This window comes from Ambystoma mexicanum, chromosome 3q, assembly GCF_040938575.1.
Source record: "Ambystoma mexicanum isolate Mex_15411 chromosome 3q, UKY_AmexF1_1, whole genome shotgun sequence".
NCBI classification, from domain to species: domain Eukaryota; kingdom Metazoa; phylum Chordata; class Amphibia; order Caudata; family Ambystomatidae; genus Ambystoma; species Ambystoma mexicanum.
Genome location: NC_090926.1, coordinates 377,919,156 through 377,941,146, shown reverse-complemented (window position 1 = coordinate 377,941,146; position 21,991 = coordinate 377,919,156).

Here is a 21,991-nt window from a genome sequence, read left to right as displayed (position 1 = left end):
GGTTTTTCGGGCACATCTTTTCAGAACAGGGCATGACGACGGACCCCAAGAAGGGGGCTGCACTGAACAACATGCTGCAACCGATGATTGGGTCTGACCTACGATCTGTTTTAGGTCTCGCTAGCTCCTGCACGAGTTACATAAAGGACTTTGCCACAGTCAGCACCTAGTTGCATGCTCTAACAAAACAACATGCCACGTTTCAATGTTCAAAAGAATGTCAGGAGGCTTTTGAAATCATATGTCGTAGAATCACAGCAGCTGAAAACACGGCTTACTTTGACACAGACATGTACACGGAATTAACAGAGGATGCAAGCCCGGCAGGGCTCGGGGCCATTCTGGCCCAATTTGACCGGGACACACCTTGTCTGCAACAGGTTGTCTCATTCGCCTGCAGGAGGCTCTCCAATATCTAATAGGCGTACTTACAGGCAGAAAATGAAGGGCTGGCCATGGTGTGGGCATGCAAGCACGTTCACCTTTTTTTGTACGGAAAGCTATTCACTGATCACCAAGCACTCTTACACATATATGGGAACTCATTGTCAAGAATGTCCCAGAGGATAGCAAAGTGGAGGTTAAGGCTACAAGACTAAGCATTTGACATAATACACAGTCCAGGGAGTGAGAAGAACCCAACTGACTACCTCTCATGACAAGCTGCACCCCGTCTATTGCAGACAGATTGATCAATTATGTGATCCACCAGGTGACACAGAAGGGCCTGGATCTGCTGGTGCTGCAATAGGAGTCGGAGAGTGATCCTGCGTTCTGCATCATCACTAAGTGCATGAGATAAGGTTGTTGGAAGCATGCAAAAAGAATGAGAGAAAAGGAGATGGTAAAAACACCAAATGACAAAGAATAGGCTGTTGGTCAGGGACGAGCTAGTGCTTTCGATAGATGACATATTCCTAAAGGGTACTAAACTAGTGGTGCCAATGGCGTTGAGACAACGAGTGATGGACCTGGCACATGAGGGACACCGAGGAATCCTGATAAAGCACGTTGTGCCAGAAAAAGTGGTTCCTGAATTAGACACACAGGTAGAAGAGACATTGAAGAGATGCCCCACGTGTTGCGTCATAACCTTACACAAGACAAGAACCACTAGGGGGAAGTGGCCAATGATTTTTTTGACCAATGGAGGGGAGATGTTACTTACTGGTTGTCATCGATGAATATTCCCGCTTCCCAGAAGTACAAATAGTGACATCCACAGCTGATACTCAGGTCATCCCGACACTGGACAAGATGTTCACGGCCTGCAGCATCCTGAACACAGTCAAATCAGAAAACAAGCTCTTTGCAGAATAAATGGGCTAAAAACACCAAAGGGTCATGCCATTGTGGCCCCAGGCTAATGGGAGTGTGGAACTGTGCACAGGAAATATGAAAAGCGCCCTACAAATTGCTCATCCAAGTAGCAAGCCTCTTAAACAGCTCCTGTACCAGCTCTTGAGGGTCAGTGTGAATAACCCCAACAGGGAAATGTCTATCAGAAGTAATGTTTGGAAGAAACATCCGTACATGAATACATCGAGGTGCGGGGCCCGATGAGCAATACCCAGAGGATGAGAACATGCGAGACAAGGATGCGAGAGCAAAGAGCAAAATTAAATTGTATGCTGACACTAAAAGACGTGTGGAAGAGTCAACGCTAAGCATAGGCAACACAATATTAGTTCACCAACCAAAGACACACAAACACACCACTGTGTTTCACGCTGACGCAATGCTAATAACTCAGAAGAAGGGGTCGTTAGTGGAAAATGGGGGGGTCGACAGACTAGCTAAAACTCTTCAAAGTTCCAAAAACTTTAAGGAAGCAAGTGGGTGATGGACATTCCTGAAGAGCTTGCGGTGAGCGAGTATGAATCAAAAGTGGTCTTATCAAGGGGATGGAGAAGAATCTGAGAAAGAGACGCCTGCAAGGAATGAACCAGGGTCACCCCAGTTTGAGAGTAAGGCAGTTTATAGGACGGGGTGGAATAAAATTGTGTTCCACCGTCCTCTGTGCCTTCTTCAGAGCAAAGCGTTGAGGGTACTTGGGTCCCAACAGTGGCACATTTGGTACAATCTAGATAACATGCTGCATCTTATTTGTGTCCACTACTAACATAGATGTTCAGTGAAATAAGAATACGTGTAGCCCAATTACCACAGCAGATGCCACCTTTGCACAAAGCCATAACATGCAATCCCACAACAGATAGCGTAATTGAACAAAGCAGGGACTGTGTCACGGCCTTTGATCTTTTTCAGGTGAAAGGGGCTCGAGCCTCAGGGGGGCCCTCAGCAACCTCCCCCATGTTGCCAGTCAGCAGTCTTATGACACAAAAATATATTCCTTTCGTCCTGGGCATTTAAATATGTGCTTTGCAGCCCTCGCCTTACAAGCTGCGTTTGCTCGAGCCCTTCTGGCCATCACTTCCGTTTGGGTATACAAAGGTGTTATCACCTCATTGCCTTTTAACACTGGTTACTCCACATCACCCACTTGCTGACAAAGAATGATGTATAGCTTTTCAGTGAGCATTCAGTGTTTCAGCTCCCTGCTGGCTATCTCGTGATAATCGGCAGCTATTAACCCCCAGGTGTATTTCTTTGTCTCCATTATAATCTATGCTCCCCATGGGGGGCCACCAACCACCATGTTAAAATGGGCCCTCACGAGCCGTGACACATCTTTAGCCAGGCCTGGTTGATAGGCATAACTTCCTCCCCCACAGCAGGCAGCGTAATGTAGCAAAACCATAACTGCCTCGCCCACAGCAAATGGCACAGTTGAGCAGAGCCATAAAATGTTCCCCCAAAGCAGATAGGGCCATTGACCAAAGCCATACCAAGGTCTCCCACAGCAGATGGTGTCAGACAGCAAAGCCACAAGGGGCTCTCCCACAGAAGATTATGCCATTGAATAAAGCCATAACAGGGTATATTTAAACAGATGGCGCCATTGAGCAAAGCCATAACATGCTCTCAAACAGCAGATGTCATTCTGAATTAAAGCTATTACAGGCTCTCCAAAAGCATTTTGCATAATCCAGCAAACCCATAACAGACACAGCAGATGGCGTCTTTGAGCAAAGCCATAGCATGCTATCCCACAGCAATGGTGCCATAGAGCAAAACCAAAACATGCTATGCTACAGCAGATGGGCAATTGTGCAATGTCAGATCAGGTTTCATCACAGAAGATGGCTCCATTGAGCAATGCCATAAAAGACTCTCCCGCAGCAGATGGCGCCATTCAGCAATGTCATAGCAGGCTCTCCCACACCATATGGCGCAATTGAGCAATGCCATATAAGGCCCTCCCACAGCAGATTGGTGTTTTAAATCCTCTGACTATGTGGCAGGTTAATGCAATTTGTCATCAACGTCAAATAGTATTTTTGTTTACTAGATTGTGCGGTGCAATTTAATTTTTGAGACTGTATGAAATGAGTTATTCCTTGTCAGTGCTTTCAACAATCCTCTGCTTTATAAAAGACGGCTTGAAAAGTACACAAACCATAGTAAGATACGCACACTTTTCACTTTATATGTTAGGCAAAACGTGCACAATTATGACACCAACTCCCCACCCCTATCTTGAGAGACTACAAATATCAGAGGGGGATCTGTGATCTAATCTGCTCTGCAGCGCACAGAGCAGATTAGATCACAGAGCCAGAGGTGTATTTGTCCTTCGGCAAAACTGGGGGCTTGGTGATCCAATCTGTGTGCTGAAGAGCAGATTAGATCACTGAGCCCCCAGGTTCGATGAGGGTCAAAGATGCCTCGAAGACCTGGGGAGGGGATGCGTGCATGATTTAGCCCGATCTGTCCACAGGCAACAAAGAGACTGTAACTTCCTCTTGTGACGTTGTGAACAATCAACTTTTGGGGGCACCGGTGGTCCAAATATGAATATCGGTGCCTAAACCATCAATCAGCCCCACACCTCTAGTACACCAGAAGGGATAGGAATAGATTGGAAACACAAGCAAATTGTAAATCTCCTTGTACAATTTTGGTAATGTGGACAGAACGGCAGGCTTATCTCATCAAGGTCGAGGATCGTTGGTTATTTGCAACACAGCAAATATATAATTATTACACAATGATAAAAGGGACTGTCCAGTCAAGGTTGTATACAAATATTTACTTTATTCTTATAACAGACAGTTCTAGCACACTACAAAACACAGCCCAGGAATGCAGAGGACAGGCAGTTTCAAAGAAGAAAAAGGGATGAACTCTGGATACTGACAGGAGGGTAGTCAGCATAGTAATTCATCGCAATAGTTCAAGGATACTTGGTGTCAACACAAAGGGATCAATGGGCCATACAATGTCACTAGGGACCTACAGATAAGGACCAGGGGGACAGAACCACAAGGTGCCTTGTGCTGATGTTCTTGGTGCTCAACAGTGTCGAGTTAGTTTCAGGCCGCCTTGCAGCTTCTGCGACCGAGTTCAAGACGGGAGACAGCTGCGGGTTTCAGGCAGCAGGCAGTTCGGCGAGCAAGGATGGACAGATGGTTGCAGGCTGGGCTACACAGTGGTTCAGGTCAGAAATTGTTGTCTCAGTGCTGGTCTGTGGTTCTAAGGCACTGGTTGAGGCGTCTCGGACAGTGTCAGCTACAGCGGCGTAACAACAGTCAGTGGTGCAGTCGGTTGCAGCTCGAGGGGCTCGACTGGCGGACATCAGAAGATGCTTGTCGATACACTACCTAGTTTCTTCACTGGGCTCGTGTTGTCATTTAAGGCGGACGGCCCAACGCTGAGGAGGGTGTTGCAGGCAGTTGCCTTGTCCTTGGTTTGGTTCAGAGATGCTGTCACTTCCCACCTAGGAGGCTTGCTGCAGAGCCTAGCAGGCTATGCTGTGTTCTGGCTGAGTACCGGTTCTGGAGCTGCTGGAGGGTCCTCTAGATTCAGTATCTCCCTTTGTTCCCTGGGAGATGTTTAGGGGAGGGATATTGCTTCCCTCTTGGAGGTCCTGGCCTTCCTTGGCTGGCAGAAAATGTAAGGCAGACTGTACCTTCAGCCAGGGTCCAATGCTCTTCTTACTACTCCTTGCGAAGTCTGCAGATGATCTGCCCAAAAGAGGGACTCAACCTTCTTTTACAGCCAAATGGACCACAGGGATTGGTGTAGGCTCAGTCAACATTAATGAACCAATCCTGGCTCCCCACCAACAATCTCCTGTGTGCATGATGTCATAACCAGAGTACTTAGCAACAGAAAAGTTAAAGGGGTGAAAACATGTAATACTAAGTCTGTTGTGGATCAAAGGGTTTCTCTAGGTAATGGAGCTCTCTGCAGTTCTTGATTAAAGCAGCAGGTCTCCCTTGAAGCTGTGGCGAGAACAGACTTTGGGCCTCATCACGAGTTTGGCAGTATCCCTTAAATGCGGTGGTAACGCTATAAGCTGGGGGCAAATCCGCATCGATTTTGCCGATCAGTGCTATTACCGCCAGCGGTAGTAGCACCGAAAATTCCCCATTGGAACCAATGGGGAATTCCCAAATGGGCCCAAAGGGGAATGGGAACTTACTGTTCCGCCAAACCCATGATCCAGCGCTAATAGCAACGGGGTTTGGCGGTAACGCTAATAGCCCCGGCGTTACCACCCAACTCGTGATGAGGCCCTTTGTGTCTGTCAATTCACCCACTCCTACCTTCTGAATGGGGTCCACTTCTGGGGATGACCACTGTAAACATGCAGTCCCAGACATGACCTTTCACTGTCCATTGACACTAAGGGCGGGAGCTGGTTTCAGGTTGACAGCATATTAAAGGTTTTTGGGGTTTCCCGTCTCATTTGTTAACCTAATCAGCCAGACCCCATGTGGGCCTGTTTGAAGTGTACTCTATTAGTATGCTAATTATAGTGATCGTTGCAACCATTCTACAGGGCTCAACAAAAGGACAGGGCAGATCCATGGGGCCTTTGTTAGTTAATTAGGCTGGCCATGGCAGGAGAATGGTTTTGCCCTCCCCCTTCTGAGATGACATGGTCTACTCTGGACTGTCATATCCCAACTAAATATGACGGGGGGGCTGCACCTGTAGGTTGTGTCCACCCAGAGTACACAGGTCTGTGTGGTGAGCAGAGGAAAGTTGAGGGCGGATTAGCCCCACAAATTTTCCAGAGGTTGATCTACCATCATTCATTTTCTTTTTAAAATTTCAAAAATCCCAGACAAGCGGACACTGTCAGTGTATTTTTGGGGTCTCCTTAAACAGGGTGACCTTTTCTTTGAAGCACCTTCCTACCTGTTTTAATCAACACAGGCAGGACAGCGGTACAAGTAAAAGAGCACAAAATACCACCAGGTATGCGCCAAGCTATAACAATAAGAGGATAGATTTTAGTAACTGTGATATGATATGACATTTATAACGCGCCTATACACAAGTGTTTCAAGGCGCGACGAGGCAAGGGAGGGGGAACAGAGGGAAGACAGACAACGATCCTACCAGGCCAGGTGTCATTCGGATTGTGCAGGTGCATGGAAAGGGGGAAGGAACAAAGCGCGGGGGGGGCAAAGGGGAGGGGACAGTGCAGTACATGGGATAATAGAATAAATAAACAATAAGTAAAAGTACGGCCAGCAGGTGGCAAGTGCAAAGGTAAGTGCAGACATAAGGTGTCAAGTGCTGGTAGTGGGACTGTAGGGATACAGAAAACAGTCCCCAAGTGCCAGGAAGGCAGTGCAGGAGTGCAACTGGCAGGGGAGGGGGCCTGGGCCCGACATCAGAGGGTGGCCAGGTAAACCAGTGCAGTTTCAGTATCAGTCAGGAAGTCAGCAGGGCAGAGGAGGAGAAAAAGCAGAAGCAAAGAGAAAGGTTTTGAGGTACTTCCGTAACCAGAGAGGATTCTCCTCAAGATTCAGGGAGGCAGGGAGGCTGTTCCAGAGGGAGGCCAGAGCCTGTGAGAAGCGAGTACAAGGTTTGTAAAATAAGAGGAACTTACCTGGGTTAAATGGGCGCTAAGCCATTTATCCTGTTTTTTTCTGGTGGCAAAAGTAAATCTGTGTCTTCCCCTCAATTTAGAAAGAAACAAAATAAGGTTGCGATAAACAGGTATAAGTAACTGACCAGACTCCCGTGGACTAAAGAATCTTACCCAATGTAATTGAGGAGAATTCCTATAACTGAGAATGGGCAGATATTGATTCAAGGTTAGGAAGCCGGACTAGTAGCAAAAAGGAAGGGGGGTTATGGTTAGTAGGGACCTACTTTGAGAAACCTGGAGGTGTCTCCCTGACTAGTCCCTGGGGATCTGTCATCCAGGTGGCCAGGACACAGCCATCGCTATTGGATCCAGTTCCTGTGGGTGGACCAGTGAAGGAGGATCACCTGGATGGGGGCGCCTCGGGGAGTGGAAGTGGGACATTGATGGTTGAGCAGCGGTATCCCCTTCTTATAACACCTTTTCCCCATCCTACCCCGTAGGATACTCAAACACTCTATCATCCCCCTTTTCCGATACAAACACTTTCGCACACTACAAAAGACGACGGACAAACACCAGAGCCATTTACCTGACATATCCCAACACAAGGGTCAAGCAAAGTCAGGCAATTGACCAGAATCACACACACCTGACGGCCCTTTCCCTTCCCCACAAGGATAAAAGGTGGAGCACAAGAGCACAATACAGGCAAGGCAGACCGTACGACGAGAGAGCTAACCCAGCACAGCAGTTCAAGAGGAGGAGAAAGGCGGCCACAACCGAAAGGATGACAAGGAGGGACGCGAACTTGCCCTTTCCAAAACAGGCCAGCGCAACCTCCATGGAAGGAATCATAAGACCGCAAACAATAGCCAACGTGTGTTGCAGCAGATGTGAACGGTACACAGGGCCCTCCTTCGCTGATAACCAAGCCGGGGAGAAATGATTGCCACTGTGGTACCGCCCTTGAATCCAGAGACAAGAAAAGCAAAACGGTTCATCACAGCTGGTGAGTTGAGGGGAGAGCCGATAAGAAACCAAACTGTGCTGAACAAAAGTAGCAAATGGCTAATTGAAGAAATTACAAATAACTTAAGAGAGGGGAAAACCAGCTACAAAGGAGTCAGGCACCACGTGGGTGCTCACTCAGGAAACTGGCCGATTACATATTGTTGAAACTACCGTTACCAGAAGGCCTTGGGAAAGGCATGAGAAAGGGGTCAAAGTGGTCAGACAGGGGTCTAGTAAAATCCTCTGTACAGTGGAACGTCTTTGACCAGCAGATGATTGTAAAGCTAATGGAAGTGAATCCCGCATCGTAAGAAAGTAGAATGAATTGTGTGATTGGCAAAAGTTGGCAAGAGTGAATCCGATGGAAGGATGCCGATGAAAAGGGAGCAAAGCCTGAAGTCCCAATTAACATTGTGTTGATAAGAGTGAACCCGGCAGAGGGATGTGCACAGTGAACTGTTTAAAAAGACATTAAGATTCGTGAATGTCACGGATGAGAATGTGTTGAGAAGCCGCAGTGAACCCGACAGAGGGAGGCTGATATTTGAGAAGGGTCTGAGCCTGGAAGAGGGGGAACAAGGGGTGGAAAGTCATCACACAACGTACACGCGGAAAGGAACTTTTTTGTTTAATATTTTGGATACATCAGGTCCTCGGAGGCAAGAGACTTTTTGTAGAAAAGAGACTTAACCACTGAAGGTACTGAGAGCAGAACTATTGGCTTGTGTGGTGAAAGCTCGAGCGTGTGCTGTGTTCCGAAATCCCACCTTGTCCCGTGCTCAAAACATGAGATGAGGCAGGGAGACCCCCCGGCTATCACATCCTGACTTATTATTTGCTGAAAGGTTGGCAATAGGGTTTTCTTAGTATAGGCCCTTTCATTTGATCAGACGGTATCCGGTGATTCAATCGAATACAATGCATCAAATCCAAAAGCATCAAATGCAAAAGCCTCGAAAAAATGCATTTTTTTGCAGGTAAAGTTTTTTAAAAAAATTAAAATGGGTTTTAAGGGGTAAAAAACGGGTTGGGTGGGACCCCCATAAAAAAATGCATTTTTTTGATGCATTTTGTTTCAAGGCTTTTGCATTCAATGCTTTTGCATTAGATGCTATCACTATAAACCGATCAGACGCCACTAGGACTGCCTTATTATGATTTGATGGTCGTAGCTTGCTCCGATCTTAGATTTAGGTTTAGATTAGGTGTTTTTCCAACATTCCTATACAGTTTAATAAACACCCTTGATCTGTGATCACTTGTGTCTGTCTTTACTTTTGCCACCATGAGTTCCTTACACTGCCCTGGGAGGATGCTCTAACGACTTTGATGTAGGCACCAATACTGCAGATCGTCGCAAACCAGGTGCGTGATTCTACCTTCAGGGTAGGGGTTTTCTGTATTCAAAGTTCAAGAGTGGAAGCATCCAAAAGGAACAAAGTCAAAGGAAAATCCAATATCAATCCGTAGCATGAGCCAAGTTTGTTACTGTGGTGACAGAGATTTGAAGTACCAATTCACAATCCAAAAGGTGGGTCCAAAAGCAAAACAGTGTCAGACGATAACAGGAAGTCAAAATGCGCAGGCACTAACCTTAACCCTTTAAATGCCAGCGACGAGCCGGCTCGTCGGTAAAAAATGCTCCAGGTTGCCACCGACGAGCCGGCTCGTCGGTGGCACTTAAGGGGTTAATGAGGGGAGAAATGTTGGCGGGTTTGGGCGGTGAATACCGCGATTTAAAAAAAAAAACCATTGGCACTGGGGGGGAACCTCAATGGCACTTAAGAGGTTAATTAGATGTGCTAGCATCCAGAATATCCGTTCTTTATGGGAAACACTGATGTCTTGCGCTGTGGTTGACGTGGCGTCTTGCATCGGGTAACCAAGGCAACCTGAGGCGATGCAAGTACATAGCCACTGAAGCAGGTCACGGTCTTTCACGGCATTACTGTAAGCACCATGGCAACTTCCAACACTGCAACAGCAAAAAGGTCGAGTTACGCTGTCTGCGGCGTGGATGTTTTGCGATTCCACGAACCGTGACAGTATCCTTCCCCAAAGAAGCAAACACTCTGCATGAAGAAGGAAATGTGCCGATAACAACGGGGCATGAGCGTCCTCTGCTAGCTCCCAAGTCCTATCCTCTGGGCCATAACCCTTCCAGTAAATATAATCAAATTGCTTGCCCTTGCACAGTTTCGTATCCAGCACAGCATTGACCTCGCATTCCTATGTCCCTTCCACTACAAGAGGGGCCGGCAGTATCTGCACTCTAGTAGCAGAGGTGTACGGTTTCAACAAAGACATGTGAAATACTGGGTGGATACGCCAGTGTCCAGGTAGATCGAGACAAACCACAACTGGATTTAGGACACGTGCAACAACAGAGACCGACGTATCGAGGTAGTAATTGGTTTCCCGGACGACCTTAGTTGAGAGCCATACCTTCATCCAAACCTGGTATATGGGTGTAGGTGTGCAATGAGCGTCTGCGTATTTATTTGAACCTTCTTGTGCCTGAATTAGGTGCTCCTTTATTTCAGTATGCAGTGCCATCAAGAACCAGACAGTGCTATAGGCAGCCGGGTTCTAGGCTGGAAGAGAGATCTAAATTAATAGTTCTAGGATGTTGCCCATATAGAGCATAGAAAGGAGATGAGCCAGTTGAAGAATGCACTGAATCATTGCAAGCAAATTCAGCGATGAACAAAACAGACAACCAGTTGTCCTGATGTTGTAAGCATAGGCAACGGAGATACTGTTCCAATGTGTCATTCAGTCTTTCTGTCTGCCCATGGGTCTGAGGGTGGTAAGCACTGGAATATCGGTCCTCAATATCAAAGGAGGTGGTCAGAGCAGTCCGGAAATGGGACGTAAATTGAGAACCTCTGTCAGAGACGATGATCGAGGGTAATCTGAAAAAACAAAAAACATGCTTGGAAAATAGATCAGCCAATACCAGCTGGTTTAAGCATGTACATGGGTTGCGGGTGATGGGAAGGAGCCCCTCATTGAACTGAGTCCTATTTTCTCTTCCTTTACACCAACCCTGTAGTGAGTGAGAAGAGATTAGTTACTGAGATTTGTGTGACTGTGTTCCTCCTCAGAAGGGTGACCTTGCCAACTCATAGTTTTGTCATCAAACTGATGCGACGAGAGCTAGGGGCTCTTGCCCCATACTCATCAAGAGCTACTTTACAAGTGTTTTTCATGAGTATGGGCCTCATTACAAGTCCGGCTGTAATCATGCAGGTAAAACCGGCAGGTTTCCGCCGGACTTGTACATTTTACCTGTGCCTGGCTTGCCGGTAACACTGGGGGATTCCAACCTTGCCGGTCCGGGAAGTCATGTGCCTGTAAAATGTTGTGCCCCATTCCCATAGAGTCCCAGAAGACTCTATAGGAGTGGGGACCACAGAAGCACCGGCACCGTTAATAATGGTGCCGGTGCTTCCGTGAAAGTCTGCCTACCGTGGCCGCTGTGCCCGGCAGGGTAAGACCTGACAGGCACTGCAACTCCGGCAGGCAGACCTGTAGTGGGCCGGTCCAGTAACGACGGTGCCGGTAAGCTTACGGGCACCGTTGTTACCGGACTGGCACAGTTGTAATGAGGCCCTATGTCTCTGAGGATGAGTGCACGTTAGCCAAGTAGTTTCCATCCATTATCACCCAGGTGACAGTCACTAGCCAATCAGCTGGTTAGAAACTTGGGTGTTACTAGCCTCTGATAGCCAGTGATCCAATATGGATGCTCCCTTCCATTTTATCAGGCCCCCAGTGCTTAATTTGTGGTGGTGTTTTTCAGGGGTCTGCCTTGGCACTTATTTTTGAGGCCTGGCACTTATTGTCTCAGACTCACTTTAATTATGAAGTTGCGATAGTCAGTGCATCCATCCACCACAATGAGCAGGTGCGAGCTGTAGTGTAACCCCAAATATGTTGACACTATGGAGAGCAGCTATGGGTGGTTGCAGCAGTGTTGGGGAAATGCCCACCCACAGTGTCACAGTAGTGCTAGAAAATATTTGGGCCATGGCAATTATTTATTCTTTTTACAAATTAAGCACTGCAGGCACCTAATCCTGGTGATGCCTCCACAGACCACCTGAGGATCCTCAAACCCCTTTTCGGTCTTGAGCCTGCTTCCCTCTTAATCCGTTTGCCTGTGGTCACCTGCTCCCAAAGTCACCACTCTCCTCATCATCATTGTATCCTGGACCATGGAAATCGCAAAAGGACTCCGCAAGATGGTTTCACCTTTGCTGTGGTGGCAATACTGTTTGCAGTTGTATTCTATTTGGCACGTGAAATGCCACAAGCACTGTACAAAGATTATTGTATGAAACATGCCCATGGGGTTAGAATGGTTTAGCTGAGGTTACAATTGTGCTAATGCTGGGCTCTGATGTCCTTAGCCTTCATTGAAGGCCAGAGCATAACTCAGGCTGACGTTAACATGTGGCCCATGTAACCCACTATCATCACCTCAACTGCACAGCCTTCAACTTACAGTCCTGTAGTGGTATTTTCACTGACTGTGGCAAGTGTCTTTTGGGACCTGGAGCGTGGTGCACAGTCTGCTGTACTTATTTGGGCAGAGTGCATCCCATTATGCATGGTACTGGGAATAGGTAGGAGGGATAGCTGTAGTCCTGACGGAAGAGATGAGAAACTAGAGATTGAGACTGACCTGTTGAGGTTATATTGAGAGGATGCAAGCTGAAAGCAACAAAGGAAGAAGCAGGCCATTTTGCATTACATTGCCAATAAGAAGAAAGGGGGAAATTGTAATGGTAGGCTAAATCAACCACTCGGGGATCCCATGGACTCATGCCATTACATTGCTGATGAGCATGGGATGCAAAGCATGACTCTCCTACTGCAAATCAACAATTTACAAGCTGAATTCCTAGTAGAAACAAAGAGGCACAGTAAAGGTGATAAGTGAGGAGATATACAAGATCGCCCCAAATCTAATAACATCAGAGGTGGACATCTGCCGATATAGATCCAAGACGCCACTACCGTGCAAGGGACACTTTGAAGCCACCTGGTGATACAAGATACAATCTAAGAGGCTACCCATACATGTACTAGAGGCCGCAGCTGACAGTGGGTGCATACTAAGCTTTAAAGCAGCTCTAGACATAGGTCTGATACATGTGTTGTGTAGGCTAATGGCACATAAATACATTGACACTGTGGCGAGAATGGGACAACTATTCCCATCATTGTTCAAGGGACTGGGAAAACTAAAGCACAAGCAAATGCAATTGCATATTGACCCCATCATACCTCCATTAGCCCAACACTATCAGGGCATACCAGTGAACATACAGCGACAAGTTGAAGAAGACGTGCACAAGTTATTAGAACATGGAATTATAGATCCGGCAACGGGACCCATTCCTTGGGTGTCCCCCATAGTACCCGTACCCAAGGAAGGGTCAGATGCCATCAGACTGTGTGGACATGAGACGACCCAAACAAGCGATCATGGGGGAGAGTCATCAGGCTCCCTGCATCACGGACATGATACATCTGCTCAAAGGATCTCAAGTCTTTTCAAAGTTAGACCTCAACAAGGGCCATCATCAATTGGAACTAAGCCCTGAATCAAGGTACATCAGCACCTTCGTGACACACCCGACTCTATAGCGGTACAAGAGGCTCAGCTTGGGCGTGTCATCAGCTGCGGAGATATTTCCGGCCCAGATCAACAATCTCATTAGGCACATCCCAAACTGTTTAAATTATAGTGATGACATTCTAGTTTTCAGCACAGACACAAAACAACACGACGACCCCAGAGCCAGAGTGTGGATGGCGTTGGAAGCAGTACATCTCACGCTGAAAAAGGACAAATGTGAGTTTCAAAAAGGCACCCTAAGATTTTTTGGTCACATCTACTCAGTGCGGGGAATGACACCAGACCCGGAGAAGGTGGCTGCTCTAAACACACGCCAACCCTCGACGTGCTGGAGCTATGGTCGTTCTTAGGACTCGCTAGCTACTGCACCAGGTACATTAAGGACTTTGCGACAGTCAGTGGACCTTTGAGAGCTCTGACGAAACAACATGTCTCTTTCCTGTGGTCCAAGGATTGTCAGGAAGCATTTATCTTTTGCCAGAGAATCTCAGCAGCTGACAAAATGGCATATATTGACACAGCAAGGCGCACTGAATGGATGGTGGATGACAGCCCGGCGGTACTAAAAGCAATACTAGCCCAAGTGGATGAAGACTCCTCATAAAAGAGGCACACAGTTTCAAATGCTAGGAGTCTGTCCAAAACAGACCAAGTGTACTCACAAGCAGAAAAATAAGACTTGGCGGTGCTGTGGGCTTGATAACATTTCCATCTTTTATTATATGGTAAGCCTTTCACCATCATAATAGAATATCAGGCTTTAATGTTCATCTACGGCAATCCACAGGCGAGGAGGCCTCCAAGGATAGCAAGTTGGGGACTGAGGCTGCAAGACTACTCATTTGATATAATTCATCATCCGGGTAAGGAGGAAAATCCTGCTAACCTCCTATTAAGATACCCCCTGTAAACGGTGGCCCCTGACCCGTCAATAGCTGACCGATATATTAATTATGTAGTGCATCAGGTGACTGACGCGGGTGAATAACTTGAAGATTTTACAATAATCTGAACAAGGTCAGGCGTTACAAATTAGTGTGTGAGGACGGGGCAGTGGAAACACGCCAAGAAGATGGGGAAGGGGGGGCTCCCAAGACGTTCAGAATGAGGTTAAGAGCTCAGTGTTGGGTGAAAGAAGATCTGTCGATATCCGAAGATGGACTACTATTAAAAGGAAGAAAACTCCTCAACCCAGCTGCTTTGAGACACCAGGTGGTTAAGTTAGCACATGAAGGACATAGGGGCATTGTGTCAACCAAATGGTTATTGCGACAGAAAGTGTGGTTCCCGCAGATGGACGGCCAAGTGGAAGCAGTGCCCCTCCTGCTGTGCCATAGCACCCCAAACACGCCGAGAACCTCTTCAGTTGACACAACCGCCTGGAAGGGTGTGGAAATAAGTGGCTAAATACTTGTTTGAACCAATGGATGGGGGACAGTACCATACTGGTCGCCATGGACGAATACTCACGATTCCCAGAGGCACACATAATTGTGTCCACTGCAGCTCACCATATCGTCCCGTCTCGGACAGGACGTTCATGGCATATGGTATTCCCGAGGTGATCAAATCGGACAATTATGTCCCCTTCACCAGCCAAGATTTCAGAACTCTTGTGGAATACATGAGATTTAGGCATCGCCAAGTTAACCCACTATGGCCTCACGGGATTGGAGAAAGATTCATGGGGAACTTGGAGAGTTCTGCAGATAGCACACTGGATCAACAAACCATTTTAGTAGTTTCTTATGTCAACGGCTGAGGGACTATATAAGTACACCTCATATTATGATGGGGAAGTGTCTCTCAGAAGTCATGTTAGGCCGTAGCATAAGGACCAGGATACCCCACCTCCCGAAGCTCGAGGAGGATTACCAGGAAGATGAATAGATGAGGGATTGAGATGAACCGGCTAAAGAGAACATTAAGGCCTATGCTGATGCCAAGCAAGGGATTCTGGCATGGTGGTAGGTGACGTTGTGATCGTTCAACACAAAAGGCACGCTCCTGCCACAGCATTTCATGCTGACCCACTGGTGGTCATTCAGAAGAAGTGATCCATGTTGAATGCAGAGAATGGCATGCACCAAGTGACCCGGAACTCGTCCCATTTTAAGAAAATGGTGGGCGATGACTGGGTGAAAAGGTATCAGAGTGACAGTGATGTGGAACTTCATGAGTCAGAAATGTCATATCAAGGTGACGGGAAGAATCGGAGATTGAAGCCAGGGAGGCACGAGGAGAGAGATCACAGGGACCGGAAGAAGGAGATGGAATGGAAGGGTTGCAACGGGCAAGCTCCCGTCTCCACAGATTCAAAGAAATGGGGTAATGAGGACTTGTAGCCCAAATGGGGGATGGGGGGGGTGTAATGTCTTGGCAGGAGTCCAACGGATGTCCGGTGGACTCGTGACACAACACTGAGTTACCCTGACGAAATTTTAGGAAGCGACATGATATATTCTGGTGTATATATTCCTTAAGGGCACCTGCCTAAGTGGGGCATGGAGGTTTCTTAGGCATTCAGAATGTGAGAGGTGTGTCTAGTGAAGGTTGGAACATTGTCATTACTAGAACGTGGTGCGGCGAATTTAATAATTCAGGATTTGAAGCATCTATTTTTCCGGTGGCTGATATTAGCAGGTTGCAAGATGTTTGCTGCCATCTACTGGTCAATATGTATGATGACAGTATGCTGAATAGATGCGAGTGGATTTTTCATAGCGATGGGAAGAATCACTAGATTAGTAAAAATTAGATATATGATATGGCATTTATAACGCGCTATACACAAGTGTTTCAAGGTGCGACAAGGCAAGGCAGGGGAAACAGAGGGAGGACAAGAAACAACGATCTTACTAAGCCTAGTGACATCCGGATCGCGCAAGTCCAGGGGAGCTCGCGCAAGTCCAGGGGAGCGCAGAGGGGAGAAGTGTTTGAGGATGGTCAAGTGCAGCACAAGAAAAAAGAACAAGTAGTGCAGCCAGCGGGTGGCAATTGAGAGAGTGTTAGGAGTGCAGACAAGTGTCAGGTAAGCGCAGGAGAGGGGACTGTAGGGTTACAGATACAGATCACAAGTGCAAGGTGCACCGAGAGGCAGTGTAGGTATGCAGCTGGACATGCCTGGACCTCGGCCCATGTTCAGAGGGTTGCCAGGTGAGATTGATTGAATGATGGAGGAAACTGAAACCAACTAGTGTGTACAGAAATGGGGAGCGCAGTCTTCGCGTTTACGATGGTCTTAGAAAACTGGAGACTAAAAAGCTTTGATGTGTTTTGATAAGACTGCTGATGAGTTTGTTCATCCTCTACACATACTGCAGCGTGAAAGTTACTAAGAGCGTAGGTGTTGTGTCTAGGGGGCAATGGAGCCAAGTGCCCCTGTGCTTCCTTAGGAATGGCATGGAAAGGCTGCAGCTGTAGCAGCCTGCAATTATCATTTGTTGGCTCTGCCTGTAATGTTGTAGTGACTGTTGCCGCAGTTCCCTTTCCCTGTTCAGGAATGCCTGAACAGGATATACGCAATAAGAGTTTCTCCGGTACGCTTTCACTTTCACGTTCTTAGAATGGGCAGCGCGCAGAATGGAGCAGCGGGGTAACATCATCAATTATCTCGATTACTTTATGTTCATCGGTCGGGAGGAGTCGATGGACTGTGGTCATGCTCTGTCTTCCTTGATGTACAGGATGGGGATTCTATTGGCACCAGAAAAAAACAGGACCCACTGAGGTATTAACCTTTTTAGGGATTGAAATAGATACAGTAAAGGGCACCTGCAGGTTGCCACAGGAAAAAGGGTCTGAGTTGATTATAGAAATAGAGAGCACTTTGTCAAGAGAGAGGACCACGTTAGAGGGAGTGCATCAATTGCTGGGAAAATTGAGTTTTGCGTCTAGGGTCATTCCCGCAGACCGGGTGTTCGCTCGCAGATTGGCAATGGCGACAGCTGCGGTTTCACAGGGGCATCAACACATCCTGGTGGGGTCAGGCTTAAAGGATGATTTATGCATGTGGCGGTCGTTCCTCTTAAGAGTTTAATGCAGTGCTATTGTGGAGGAGCCCATGGCAAACCATTGGTGAGTTACAGATTTACTCAGATGTTTCAGGTAATGAAGGATTTGGGGTAATATTGGGTCAAAAGTGGGGTGCACAAAAGTGGCTGACCCATTGGCACTAGAATGGGAGATTAAAGAATATCATGGTGCTCAAACTCTTCCCCATTGTCGTAGCACTCACATTAGGGCACAGGGAATTGGAGAACAAGAGGGTGCGCTTCTGGTGTGATAACAAGGTGGTGGTTCAGGCCATAAATCTGCAGTCTGTATCATGCTCAGCGGTTCTGAGCCTTTTAAGGAGATTGGTAGAGGTCTGCTTACACAGGAATATCGAGTTTAAGGCTCGACATGTACAGGGTGTGGTGAATGTTGCTGCCGACGCGCTCTCGTTTTCAGTGGTGCAGGTTTTGGGAGGTTCATTAAACGACAAGGAAGGATGGGGCGATGTTCAGGAGTGAGTGGTGGCAGCTGGTGTCGTGGACAAGGCGTTCAGGAACTTGGGGGAGCGATCGCTCACACCAGGCGTCAGGTCCAGGTACCGGCAGGGCTACGGTACGTTTCTTGAGTGTCAAAAGCATTGCAAAATTCAGACTGTTCACTAGAGGAGCAGGTATGTGCATTTGCGACATGGGCACATGGTGACGTTACGAGCAGGAGCTGGGTGGTGATGGAGCACCTTTCAGCCATAGCATTTTATTGCAAATTGAGGGGAAGGAGGACCCCACCAAAGACTGGCAGTGAAGGGATGGGGCCTGTCAGAAGGACCGAAGCAGGATGGTCGAAAAGCCATCAACTTGTTGCAAAAGCTATTGCCTGGGGTATGCTTTGAGGATTTTGAAGTGGCACTGTTCAGGGCAGCATTTTCCCTGGCCTTTGCTGGGGCTTTTCGGGCCAGTGAATCAGTAGCAGAATCTAAGGATGATCGCTCTCGCAGTGCTCCAGCCTTGAAGGATGGGCAGTTTGGTTCAAAGGGAAGTGGGTTGTGCTGTACAAATCCACCCCCAGCGACAGTTGTCCGGTTGCACTGTTGAGGGCTTTCTTGGCTAAGAGGTCCCAGCAGCCAGGCCCCCTCCTTATGCATGCTAGCGGAACTTCACTGACCAACTACCAATTTAAAAGAAGTCTGTCAACCACAATGTGGGTTCATGGCAAGGGATGGTCCTCCCGAAGTTTCCAGATAGGTGCTGCCACGACTGCCTTCCTGCAGGGCATGCCAGCAGCGACAATTCAGAAAATAGGTAGATGGCAGTCAAACCGCCTCCGGCTTTATGTTCGGCCACAGGGTGAGCCGGAGCCCAGTGCAGGGACTGATTTGAGGGAGATATCAGCATGTTAAGGGATTGACTCGTTTGATTAAGACCAATTATGCCTTTCCAAAATGTTTCTCAACTATGGAATTTGTATCAGATGACGCAATATGGATTATGGGCCATTCATTTATTACTCTGGCTGAGAGCGCGGCCCGCCGATGGATGCTGACTCCAGATTTAGGATTACAAAACAGGGTGGTTTGGCTCGTGCACCAGGTATGAGGTGGCATTCTTTGTTGCCAGCAGTGCACAGGCAGCTGCAGTGGAGGCCGGTACCCAGAGTTTTAGCGGTACATTTAGGGGGTAATGACCTCGCCATCATGGGTAGGGGCCAACTAAGGGCCCAGATACAAGTGAGCCTGGGCATGTTGGCGCAGGAATTGCCTGGCACTGACATAATCTGGTCAGAGGTGGTGCCCAGACTACAGTGGCTGGCGACTGCGTCTCATATAGGGATGGAAAAGTTCAGGCGGAGACTGAACAAAGGGATCGAGAAATTTGTAAAGGCGAAAGGCATGGGATTTGTTAGACACGCTTGCTTGAATTCGCTCCCTTCCCACTTTGTGGCTGATGGGGTGCATTTATCTGACAAAGGGAATTATCTCTTTCTTACAGCTATACTGGGGGCACTGATGAAGGCAGGCTGCAGCTAGACCATTTGGTAAGTAGGAGTCTTGTGTGGGTGCATTAGGGTAGCGGGGGTCACCCCCAAAGCGTGGCAGAGTTTCTGCACAGTCCTAGCCGGGGAGGAGTTTGACGCTGAGGTTTCGGCTGTGGACGGTTTCCCGATGGCCGCACTCAAGCCAAATTCAGACGACGGGGACTTAGTCCCTTAGGGACAGTTGAGACTCCTCGTCAACGAGATTCAGTGGTCCCAAAGAATTACTGCTTGACAGTTATAATCAGGCGTATGTCCGCTACTCTGTTAACCGGAAGTGACAGGTGTCCCCGGGAACATTAAGACAAGGACATTGCCTGGCCTATGGGACGCCTTAGGAGTCTAAGGAATGGAAATGTGAAGTTACTTAGGGCTGGGACTGCCCCCCGTATTGTTGTATGCTCCAACAAATGTGATTTCGTGTTTCCAAATATAAACAGTTGTCTGTAATTTATTAGCAGGTATAGCTAGTGCATGATGTCTTCTTTGACCCCCCCCCCCAGAAAAGGGGCTGGCCAATGGGGGATGGCACCACTATGTATGTAGCCTTGCATGGCTGCTGCACCATTTGCACAAGCTCCAAGTGTGGGCAAGCTGGCTCCCCTTGTGTTCTGCTTGCCCTCTATGTACCAGGGAAGTTTGCGTGGATTCTGCAAATTCTGTACCTCTAATTGATTTTGATATTTTATTTGTATTGCGCTCATACACAAGTGTTTCAGAGCGCAACAAGGAAAGGGAGGGGAACATCGGAGAACAAAACAACAATCTTACTAGGCCCAGTGACATTGAGAACGTGCAAGTGCATGGGAGAGGGAAAGGGTCAAAGTGTATTGGGGGTGGGGAGAAGTGGAAAGTGCTAAGCAAAAGAACAAAAATAAATAAAATAATAAAAGCAGAAAGCAGTGGTAGTGTTGCCAGCAAGTGGCAAGTGCTAGGTTTGAGGCAGACAGGGCGTGTCAGTTAAGTGCAAAAAAAAGGGGCAGGGGGGACTGTAGAGTTAAAGATGCAGACCCCAGTGCAAGAGACTGCTGGAGGCACTGTGGGTGGGTGGCAGGATGAGCAGGTACCTGGGCCTGAAAGTCAGAGGGTAACCAGGTGCACGAAACCGAGAAAGAACAGATCACCAGGGGAGAGGAGGAGCAAAGGCAGAAGCAAAGAGGAAGGTCTTAAGGTGCTTCTGTAACTGGAGACGGTTCTCCTCAAGTTTCAGAGTGGCAGGGAGGCTGTTCCAGAGGGAGGCCCAAGCCAAAGACAGATCTACCCCAAGCTTGTTTCTTTGAAAAACGACTGACCCTGAGGGAGTTAGATGTGGAGGAGCGAAGAGCTCGGGAGGGAAGGTATTTACGGAGGGACAGCTGAAGGTATTTGGACCCAGGCCCCAGAATGCCTTGTGGACAATGCAAAGGGTCTTGAATTTAATCCTTGCAGCCACTGGGAGCCAGTGACGAGATTTCAGGGCTGGAGAGATATTATGCCAGGGCTTGAGGCCAAGGACAAGTCTAGCAGTCCTGTTCTGGATAAGTTGCAAAGGGCGGAGAATAGAAGCAGGTAGAATTAGAAAGAGGCTGTTGCAATAGTTTAACCTAGAGAGAACCAGGGCTCGAGAGACAGTGAGCTTCTGGGGGAAGGAGAGGAAAGGCAGAATATCTCTTAGGAGGTGCAGTAGGAAGTTTGACTTTTTAGAGACACCACTTATGTGGACAGAGAAGGAAAGCGTGGAGTCAAAGATGACCCAGAGGTTCTTAGCCTCGTAGGGGGAGGGCCAAGGGAGACCAGCCAGAGAGTGACATGAAAGTAGGGTGAAAGTGGGCCGATGAGGAGGATCTCCATCTTGCTGGCATTCCGGCAGAGATGGTTGGCGGCACACCAATCCTGAATGGCAGATAGGCAGTCGGAGATGAGAGGAGAAGAGGTGGCTGAGGGAAGCCTGAAAATGAGTGGAGTGCCATCAGCATAGGACTGAAAGTTTGAGCAGAAACTGGCAATGCGATGGGTGAGAGTTGCCAGATATTGGTTAAAGAACCAGGGTGAGAGGTTGGACCCTTGGGGAACACCGCAGGTAGAGAGGGAGATAGAAGAAAGGAAGGACCCAAGTTGGACCTGGGAGGGTCGATCAGACAGGAAAGAGGTTAGCCAGGCCAGAGCTGATCGGTGATTCCCAGGTTATCACGGAGACGGTTGAGCAGGATGGTATGGTTGGCCGTGTCAAAGGCAGAAGAGAGATCAAGTAGGATGAGGACAAAGGGAATGTTAGAGTCAAGGTTGGAGAGCAGATCTTCACGGATGTTCAGGGGAGCAGTTTCCGTGCTTCTGGCAGCTCTAAAGCCAGACTGATGGTCTTGGAGACAGCCAAC